Source organism: Magnolia sinica, chromosome 18 (genome assembly GCF_029962835.1).
Source record: "Magnolia sinica isolate HGM2019 chromosome 18, MsV1, whole genome shotgun sequence".
Classification (NCBI taxonomy): Eukaryota; Viridiplantae; Streptophyta; class Magnoliopsida; order Magnoliales; family Magnoliaceae; genus Magnolia; species Magnolia sinica.
In genome coordinates, this window is record NC_080590.1 from 45,898,658 (window position 1) to 45,907,919 (window position 9,262).

Here is a 9,262-nt window from a genome sequence, read left to right on the forward strand (position 1 = left end):
TCAAGTGACTTATTCACATGTGTAAGTTTCTCAGATTGTAGTTTTGATGGTGGGTTCAACATATTCATATTCAGATTGTAGTTTTTTAGAGTGATCAAGAGGCAGAAATGTACACCGTTAGATTTAAGTGACTTATTCACATGTGTAAGTTTCTTAGATTGTAGTTTTGATGGTAGGTTCAGCATATTCATAGGTGGTGAACAAGATGAACGGATTAGAATATCAATTTGATATGTATACGAGCGGATGTAAATATCAAGTAGTTAGTTTACTATAATCGGGTGATCCAAACTCAAAGTAGATGGTTATATATCTTTACCTATCGATGGATAGTTGACTGAATGGTTGGTTATAATGGACAAGTTGGAATACTTGGACATATGATGATCTTGTCTTAATATCAACGGTCGGATGACTTGATCTATGGATGAAGATCATTCTCAATGGTCAGATTCATGTTGGAGAATAGATGTTAAGTTAGGATAGCTAAATTGGTATCATATACATATTCATACTAAGTTAAACTTCATAGTGACACTCGAGAACTTTCAATACTCGGGTATTGAAAAGTTCAGGGTGTTACATTCTACCCCCTTTAAAATAAAATTTCATCCTCAAAATTTAATTACTTCTATCAATCTCACTGATTCATCATGCTTAAGTTTTCAATGTATTCCTCGCAAGGTAGATATATATGTCTAGGTGCACGTATAATTGACTACATGAAATCGGGATGCTACACCTTTATTGTCTGCTCGAAGTAAACAAGTTGATATACTAGATGTGCAAGTGGTTTCCACTCACCATAGGGGATTTCAGAAATTCCTCGTCAAGTGGAAGAATATGCCGGTTTCAGATAGCACGTGGATTATAGAGGTAAAATTATCGACTTTGAATCCTGACATCCTTGAGTGTTATAGAAGCTTTAGTTTTCCAGAGGCGAACTCTTCTCAGCTGAGGAGAGTTAATGAGGACCTCATATCATGTACGTCTTTGTGAACGTATCCGAGGAGGCCGACCTTATTCTCTCTATGGCTAGGTGAGTATCCATGTTGAAGACCCCATAATGCATGTACAAGCACTGGAAGACCTCTATTGAGTGTGAAATATTGCAAATTTTCCCCTATTTATACATTGGTTTTATAAACATGATAGTATTTAATCGATTTAATTATGCATGTTTTCATATGCGAGGTGATTTCGATATCTTAATGTAAATTAATACCAGAAGAAAGATTTATACTCAAAAGATTAGTAAATAAAGATTTGGAGGTTTAAAAGTCATTAATGAAGAATTCACATACCAAAAATTCAAGAAAACCAAGTGAGGAATGAAGAGAATCAAAGATTTGAAGTGAAAAAAAGGAATCCTGAAATTGTCATAAAAATAAACATATTCCTGAAATTATCCTGAAAAAGCATATTATGAAACTCCGAGTTTATTTTAGGAAACTATGAATAGTGCGTAAACTTGAGGTGGTTTAAACTTCGAGTCTATTTTGAAAAATTGCGTAGAGTGCATAAATTTGAGGCAGTTTTTAGATTTTTCCAACTCAGTGCGAAAGTTGGAGTTCCGCAACTATAAATAGGACTTCTTAGGATGTTCCAAAGCATCTTCTAGGGTTTATAAAGGTCTCAAGGAGCATATACAAGGGTGTAGTATCCGCCAAAGAGTTTTTCCTCTTCTCTAGTTTATTTTTCATGCTTTGTTTAAGAGATTTGGTTTCAATCATCTCTATAGTTGGCTACACCTCTTAGCTAGGGCTAAGAGGTAAAGTTTGTAGCGTATTTGGATGTTTATTTTGCTTTGATTCTTGTTCTTATTGAACTTCATTGATTTCTAGTTTGATATTAAGGGAATATTTTCAGCTTTCTATGATTTATTGTGACTCAAATTACAATAGATGTTGTGATAGCTTTGGATATCTTCTTTTCCTGTTTTAAGATAGTGAGATTGGTAAATCTTGTTGTTCACCATTGTCTCCTGGGCATGGTAGGGTGATGGAATCCCTTCTAATCATCACAATTCTCTTCCATTGAGAATTAGGTCAATGAAAAGTTCAGATTTGATTTAATTGTTTTATTTTCCAATTGGATAGGATAAGACTCCAATTCTAATGTGTTCCTTGAATTAAATAAGGTAGCATCTTGATAGCTACAAGTGGATCCTTGGCACCCTAGTTCCCACCTTTAAATTCATAACTTTTAATCAACATTATTTATCATTACTTTCAATTATTCAGATTTCAATTCAGATATTTTTGTAGTTCTAGTTATTTTCAAAATACGTACAAGTTTAGTCCCCATGGATTCGACCTCAATCTTATCGAGTTATTACTACATTGCAACCTACACTTGAGGTTGTGAACAACCTCACACTGAAGAAGACATCCAATCACAAGTCAGGAATCAAATTAAAGGAGTTGAGACTGTGCCACTTGTAAATATTAGCCACGCCTTAAGCCATATTGTAGAAAGTGATGATTGGCGTGAGAATTCAAGTTTCCATACTTATGTCAAGTGTGATGGCAAAAATTGTAAGGTAATCATTGATAGTGGTAGTTACATCAATGTGGTCTCTCCTAGCACTGTTGGCCACTTAGGTATGTTAGTCGTTTCTCACCCTCAGCCCTATTGGGTCTCATGGGTTTATGCATCTTCGATTCTGATTTTTCAGCGTTATCTCATTCCCATCTAATTTGGTTGTTATACGGACGCGCTATGGTGTGATGTTTTGCCTATGGATATAAGCCACATCATTTTGGGCAGGTTTTGTTTGAATGACAGGGACACAACACTATTTGGTCCCTCGAATACGTGTTCATTTCTATATGAAGGTAAAAGGATTGTCTTGAAGCCTCTCATGCCCAAAAAGTACCCTAGAAAATGAGGACGTCAAGAAACGTGGTCTTAAAGATGTGACAAAACTCCAGCTTAAGTCTCTTTCTATAATTAACGCCAAAAAGTCTAAAAGAGATTAAAATTGATTTGACGTTTTATGCCCACGTAGTAAGGTTACTATAGAGATGCCATCTGATGTTACACCCAAGGGTAGTGTAAAGTTACCACCTGAGGTGAGTCTAGTATTGGAGGAGTTTAGTGTTGTTATTTTAGAGGACATACCGGATGAGTTAACACCCGTGCAGGCATTCATGCATTGACTCTACCAAACCTACATAACGATGAAATGAGCCCCAGGGAGGAAGTGGATTTGGAAAGACAACTAGATGAGCCTAGGATTCCTATAGATTGCATACCCATGTTAATGTTCCATATGCCTTCAGAGTTTGCACATGCATCTACACGACATACACATAACTTGCATGAAGAGATTAGAAAAGGAATCAATATAAGTAATAAAACATATAAAATGATTGCCGACTCACACCATAAGTTTAAAGAATTTGTTGTGGGTGATGAAGTCATGATTAGAATACGTCCAAAAAGGTTTCCACAGAGAACCATATAAAAAATTTACAAGCCCATAGCGCTGGACCGTATAAAATCATAAAAGATTGATTCAAATGCTTGCTTGATAAATCTTCCACCTAACATGGGTATCAATTTCACATTTAATGTGAAAAATCTTATACTATTTCATGAACTTTCTCCTAACCTTCACATAAACTTTAATGATGATGCCCCTGACATGTCCTATAACTCATGGTCATTACTTGATCGTTCTTCTCAACCTCTACCACATGTACTATCCATACCTACGAGAAGAGAGGAGATAGATGATATCTTAGATGAAGAAGCGGTTTCCACACGACATGGAGGTTAATAGGAGTACCTTGTCAAGTGTAAGGACATACTAAAGTCAAACATTATGTAGATCATAGAGGCAGGACTTCAACGACGAGGATCGCTTCGAGCATCACCGCAACTTTATTTCACTAGAGGCAAAATCTCCTCAACTGAGGAGAATTGATGAGGACATCCGAGCACTATACCAATGGAGGAGGGCTGGGCGAGTTTCCTTATGGCTAGATGACCATTACATGGGGCCCACTTGGCCCAACTCACATTCCTAGCCACATTGAATACCCAATATGCATGTTCATGTATCTTTGAAGACCCCCCAGTCGGAAGATGCACGTGAGCTACATATAGGAGCTTGATAGATACATCGGACTGTTGGATCGGATGGACATGATGATTGAACCATTGGGTCATCATCATCAGACATCTTGATCGTAGACGCCCATTGGCCACAAAATAGTTTAGTTATTTAGATTGTTTACATGCTTCATTTATTTATTTATTTATTTTGTATAACATATATTTGTGTTGAGATTATGGAGTTATAAACTACTTTTAATTTATTAGGAGTACCTTGTCAAGTGTAAGGGCATACTAAAGTCAAACATTACGTAGATCATAGAGGCAGGATTTCAACGACGAGGATCTCTTCGAGTATCACCGTAACTTTATTTTACTAGAGGCAAAATCTCCTCAACTGAGGGGAATTGATGAGGACATCCGAGCACTATACTAAAGGAGGAGGGCTGGGCGAGTTTCCTTATGGCTAGATGACCATTACATGGGGCCCACTTGGACCAACTCACATTCCTAGCCACATTGAATACCCAACATGCATGTTCGTGTATCTTTGAAGACCCCCCAGTCGGAAGATGCACGTGAGCTACATATAGGAGCTTGATAGATACATCAGATTGTTGGATCGGATGGACACGATGATCGAACCATTAGGTCATCATCATTAGACATCTTGATCGTAGACGCCCATTGGCCACGAAATAGTTTAGTTATTTAGATTATTTACATGTTTTTTTTTTTTTTTTTTTTGTATAGCATATATTTGTGTTGAGATTATGGAGTTATAAACAACTTTTACTTTATTAAGCATCTTTATTTTGAGAATTTTATTTGAGAATGCCTTTTTGTAAAAAGGTTTTTTCTGAGACTAAAATAAAAAAGGTTTTGAAGAAAAAACACTTTGTATTTTCTCTTCTTCATGTGATTTGAAGAATACTCCATGTGATTTGGAGATTGGTTGTGGTGTGATTCCATTCCCCATTTAACTAAAGTGTGAGGCTTCCATTTATTATCTCCATTCTCTCTTCCTTTCTATCCAAAAAGAGACATTTTTTTTTTTTCAAAAACTTCATCTCTGTTTTTTCATTCCTATCCAAAACCATCCAAATCATATTTTTTTTCAATTTTTCATCATCCAATTTCAACCATAACTGAAATAAACCATTAAGGACCCTAAAACTTTAGCTAACGACTCACATGTGTGACCGTGCAACAACATGTGCGAGCCCTTATGCCAATCGTACGAACAACCTCTTAATCTCTTAATTTTTCCTTGCTTCCCCCATCAAAACCCTTTAATTCGCAATCCCTAACTCTACCCATAAACCCTAACCCTAACCTTAGATTCTTTAATTCCTTAATTTCTCCAAAATTTCAAACCCTTAATATCTAATTTCCTTAATTGACACAAAATCTAAAACTTTCCTTCATCCAAAACCTTAATTCCCCTCTATCAATACCTAAATCTATCAATCCCCCTAACTAATTCATCCAATTTAACCGTAATTTCATCTTTTTTCAAATTCTAAAAAATCATAATTCCAAAATTTTTAATTCCCTTTAATCCTAATTTTCCAATTTTTATATTTTTCCCTTCCTAACCCTAATCATAAAACTTACAAGTCAGCTTCTTGAGTGTAAAACATGTCTATTCTAAATTGAAAGTTTTATCCTTCCATCGGGCCTAGTTTTAATTGATTTATGTGATTTCTTAGTATGCGCGCATGTGATTTAGGTTAAATAATATTTTATTTCCTATTATTACTCTTAATTACGTGGCAGATTATCATCTTTTGTTAATTGAATTACTTTATGGACTCCCTTATAATATCTATATTGCATGTTAGCATTAAATCATGTGTCCTGCATCATTGGATTATGACATGCCTTCATTAATTGCGACATGTATAATTACAGTTTGCACGTCAAGAGATTTACTATCTTTTGAGAAGAACAAAGTGGATTTGAAAATTGTACAATCTATAATACAGTCTTCGAAGTGAAGAATTACAACAACCATAACCTCTTTATGTTTGAGAGTACTTATGAAAAATATATTTAATAGCTTTAAGATCTAATTTATTATGACCTAACTCCAATTGATGAACAAGACATACAAAACTAAAAACTTTACGAGGCAAAGAAAATAACTGAGGATCTGGAAGTAACATTTGATGAGGTGATTAACCCATTAAAATGGTCAAGGACATTCGATTTATTTTTTTTTAAAATACAATGTGATACTGCATCACTCCAAAAACATTTGGGAACATTCCATGTAAATTAATAGAGCATGAGTCACTCCAAGTTGGTAACAATTTTTCTGTTCCATGATATCATTTTGTTGTAGGGTGCGGGCGCATGATGTGTGATGTAGGATACTTGTTTCCAAAAAATATTAACTAAAGTATTGTGATATATATTCCTTAGCATTATCTTCTTCTTCTTCTTTTATAATGATGACAGGGTGTCCATGCCCTCTTTTGAGGCGAGACTATTCCTTACGGATGCACGCAATCACCTGCCAACCATGGGCATCGAGTAATCCATGGGGAGGGAAATCGAACTTGTGTCTGTGGGGAGCAGACCCAGTATTAAAAATATAGAATAATTCGGATATGTCTTTCATCAAATAAATCCAAGTCATTTGTGGAAAATCATCAATAAATATAAAAAATACTTATACCCTAATCTATTGAAAAGTTTAATCGATCCCTAAACATCTGAATGGACCGAAGAAAAGGAATTGAACTACGCTTTTCCACATGCGAAAAGGTAACACGGTAATGTTTACTCATTTTACACACTTTACACCAAAAATTGACATAAACAATAATAAAGGAATAAAACCTTTGAGAATCTTAAGGATGGATAATGGAGACGGTAATGTCACTAATAAGGAGAAAAATTCTTCTGCACAAACAAGATAGTGGTTAAGATAGTACAATCCTTATGTTTATATCATCTATAAATTTTTTTCTTTGTTCTTAGATCCTGAAAAACACAATGTAAATGATAGAAAGTCACAAAGTAATTAAGAGATTTTGTGAGTTAACTAACAAACATAAGACCTAAAGGAAATTTAGGGACAAAGTACAAATGATAATGAAATGGAAGAAGTTGGATGAAAATACCAATTTCACATGCTTTGGATTGGATACCATCTGCCAAAGTGACTGATGAACCCGTTGACATTGTATTAATCAAGGAAGAAAGCACTAGATTCAATAACCCATAGAGTAGGGAAATTGGACCCTAAATACGCTTTATCTAAGGTCACAAATGTATCTATAAAGGTATAAGTAGTAGAAACATGCTAATTTCGCATATTTTTTTAGCAACTTGAAATACACTTCATGAGTGAGCATAATCGTCTCTCTTGACATACATCGTTGCTAAGTCATAGATGTAGAACTAACCAAATGAGACTCACTACTCTCGATGATATTAGATGCCTGATTAGTCCATGTCGACTTTCCATGGAGATCCCAACATGTTTTAATAGAATGATTTGTAAGCCCACAATGGTACACTTCTTAAGTCCACGACTTCTACCATGTGCTTCTCCCACTTCATCGCAACCACCTTAATTACCTCTGTTATCATGATCATCATAATAAGATATGCTAAAGTAAAGTTGCCATTAGCTTCAGTTGCAGAGCCAACATACACATATTAGGAATGTTTTCAATATTGGCATATCAACTCCCTTGGGAACAGAAACATATCAGTTATCGCATGGAAAATAGCGGATGTTTCGCATTATGTTGCATTTTTTTTTAGAAAACATTGAAAAATATTGAAAAATTGGTCGAATTTTTCAATGAAACTTCGGGGGAACATCATTACAGACTTAGAAATCAAAATATCACAAAAAACAAGTGTATATAATAAGTTTCCTTTGTATAATGGCTTAAACTATACACTGTCTAACATAAGTTATGCAACTATATTCAAAATCAATTCATATAATTTATAAACCTAAGAAATTGATTAAAAGTGGAAGATTTGACAAAAAATAAATTTTTTTTTAAAGTTTTTTTTCCCTAGAAAACCCAATTGTTGTTGTCAGTATTGTTGTATTGATGATACTATCATTGATACATGATCAATACATTGTGAACAATTGAGATACAATGCCATAACATTCGTGGATATCCAAAAGTCTCACAACTTCCCGCAAGTTTCATATTGCTAGGGCGTGATATCAATAATATTTTGGCTAATATTATCAGTATCGCAATTATTGGAGACAAACATATACTTCATTAAGAGATCACACATCTTTTCCACTAAAAAAAATCAATGTACAAATATGTTTATATTCATATTTCAAACTAGATAAAATCTTGGGTGCAAAACTTCTTTCACTGCTGATGTTGCTTTTAAATTAGTAATAAGAGGTTAATACACATTCAGCTCCTTCATACCTTTAAGGTCTGAAAAATATTCAATTAGTGATTTATTTCTTTGTTGAAGCTCAAACGTTTCTTTAAATAACTAATACATATGAGAAATATTTTGTTGGATGAATACATCTCTCATAATGTATCCAAAAACCATTACATTTGCGCTAATGAATGGTTCTATACTATTGCACAACTATAATCTGAGCATTCTCTTGAATCCATTGATTATACATACTAGCACTCTATTCATGCTTTTTAGTGGTCAAATATTTTATTTTTCCCTTGATAGTTAAAAACACTCGGATGGATTTAGATCCTCGAAGATAGTTTGTTCCATTCAATTGCATAAAAGTTAATTGGACCACTAAAAAATTAGACGGATTTATAAATCGAGTTCTCGAATCACTTTTCATCTCTATTGGAATAGGGGATTAGAATAAATACCACAAGTTCATACAAACACAAACTGACCTTTCGCGTAAACGTTCCAATCAATTGTGAGGGTTGATCACAAAGACATCATTCGATGAAGGTAAACAGCCCACACATCCACATATTCCGATAACACACAAGGGAGGTGATGCTCACAAACATTTCATCCACCTTCTCACACAGACAATTATGAAGGTCCAGCACAATGAAAAAGAAAAGAAACCGTAGATTTCTTTTAAAAAATTCAGCACAAGAGGGATGGAAAAAACAAAATAAAAGGACAGAATTACAGGATGGTAGAGAGATGGGTAAGATCAGAAACATGTATTCACTAATACCATGTAGATTTATTGACTAAAGAG